Here is a 1,740-nt window from a genome sequence, read left to right on the forward strand (position 1 = left end):
AGACGGGCACCCTCCTACAGTGTTTATGGCAATGTAAACTGGTGCAGCTGCTCTGGAAAACAGTGTGGAGGTTCCTCAAAAAACTATCCATAGAACTCCCCTATGACCCAGCAATAGCACTGCTAGGGATTTACCCAAGGGATACAGAAGTGCGGATGCATAGGAGCACATGTACCCCAATGTTCATAGCGGCACTTTCTACAATAGCCAAATCATGGAAAGAGCCTAAATGTCCATCACCTGATGAATGGATCAAGAAGATGTGGTATATATACACAATAGTACTATATGGCAATGAGAAAGAATGATATATGGCCATTTGTAGGAAAGCGGATGGACCTTGAGGGTGTCATGCTAAGCGAAATAAGTCAGGCAGAGAAGGATAGATACCATATGTTTGCATTCATAGGTCTAACAGGAGAGACCTGGCAGGGGACCATGGGGAGAGGAAGGGAGAAAGAGAACGGGGAAGATTGAGGGACACAGATCAAGGGAGACTACAGAATACTGGAGACGAACCATGGACTGAAGGGGGAGGGGGAGGGGGGATGGTCATGGTGGGGGGCATTTGTGGGGAGAAGCACTGGGTGTTATATGGAAACTAATTTGACAATAAACTATTATAAAAAAATAAATAAATGTTCATCATTTCCAAAAAAAGGTCTTTATTTCCTCCCTTATTTTGAGATATATTTTCATAGAATGTATAATTCTAGGTTGATATTTTAAAATCTTTTTGTTATTTTTGTCATTTGGTACTTTAATGGTGGTATTCCATTATCTTCCAGATTCTGTTCTTTCTGAATGTAAGTCAGCTGTCATCTGTGTTTCTCCTTCCAATTCCTCCACCCAAATAAAGTGTCTCTTTTCCCCTTCTTTTTAAAAAATGTTTATTTATTTTTGAAGAAGTGGCTTTTTTTCAGGGATGACAAGAGGATGACAAAGGATATTTCTTTAGGCTGATCCCTTGATACTGCCACACATGTAAAAAAATATAATTTAAAGTCAGGGAAATAGTAATTATGTCAGTGTCACCTCCCTTCCTCCCCTTTGGCACAGCCTTTCCAACTGGCTTCCTTCCTAGCTTCTCCCTTCAAAATCCTGGAGTGTGGGGGGCAGGGTCATTTCTTGTCAGCGTCGGCATGGGCTGCCAAATCTGCCACTTTGAGAGCAGCCAGGAATGTGGTCCCCTTCTTCGGGAAAGCCGCCAGCTCTTCTGAACTGAGGTCCTTTGCCACACGAACGCCCAGGGATTGGGAAGCACGAGTGGACAACAGAGAACAGGGGCACGTCCTGCAAGGCAAAGGCATCGTCCTGCGGTTTACCTCGGGTGATTCCATGCACGTACCCCAAGCCTGCCTCCTTTACCCCTGTCTGCCGGGCGCGCCTTCTCAATCCCAGCGGCTGCCTTCAGGAAGTAGGAAACAGTGAGTTGTCCAGTTTTGATTTCAAATGTCCTATCAGGGACACAAAACTCTTGCTGGGCAAAAGAATATCTTCTTATTTTTTAAATGTTTGTATTTGAGACAGAGAGAGAACAAGCAGGGAGGGGACACAGAGAGAGGGAGACAGGAAGTCTGAAGCTGGCTCTGTGCTGACAGCAGAGTCTGATATGGGGCTTGAACTCACAAACTGTGAGGCTATGACTTGAGCCAAAGTCTGATGCTCAACCAACTAAGCCACTTAGGTGGCCCAGGAATGTCTTCTTTGATGCCCTTTGTTATCTTCTTTTTTTTTTTT

The 1,740-nt window shown here is 44.5% G+C and overlaps 1 pseudogene; it reads right to left on the reverse strand.

Annotated features, from left to right (window-relative positions):
• Positions 1–1,121: 1,121 nt before the first annotated feature.
• Positions 1,122–1,740, reverse strand: part of LOC115290730 — a 1,346-nt pseudogene continuing 727 nt past the window's right edge.

This window comes from Suricata suricatta, chromosome 4, assembly GCF_006229205.1.
Source record: "Suricata suricatta isolate VVHF042 chromosome 4, meerkat_22Aug2017_6uvM2_HiC, whole genome shotgun sequence".
In the NCBI taxonomy this organism is placed as follows: domain Eukaryota; kingdom Metazoa; phylum Chordata; class Mammalia; order Carnivora; family Herpestidae; genus Suricata; species Suricata suricatta.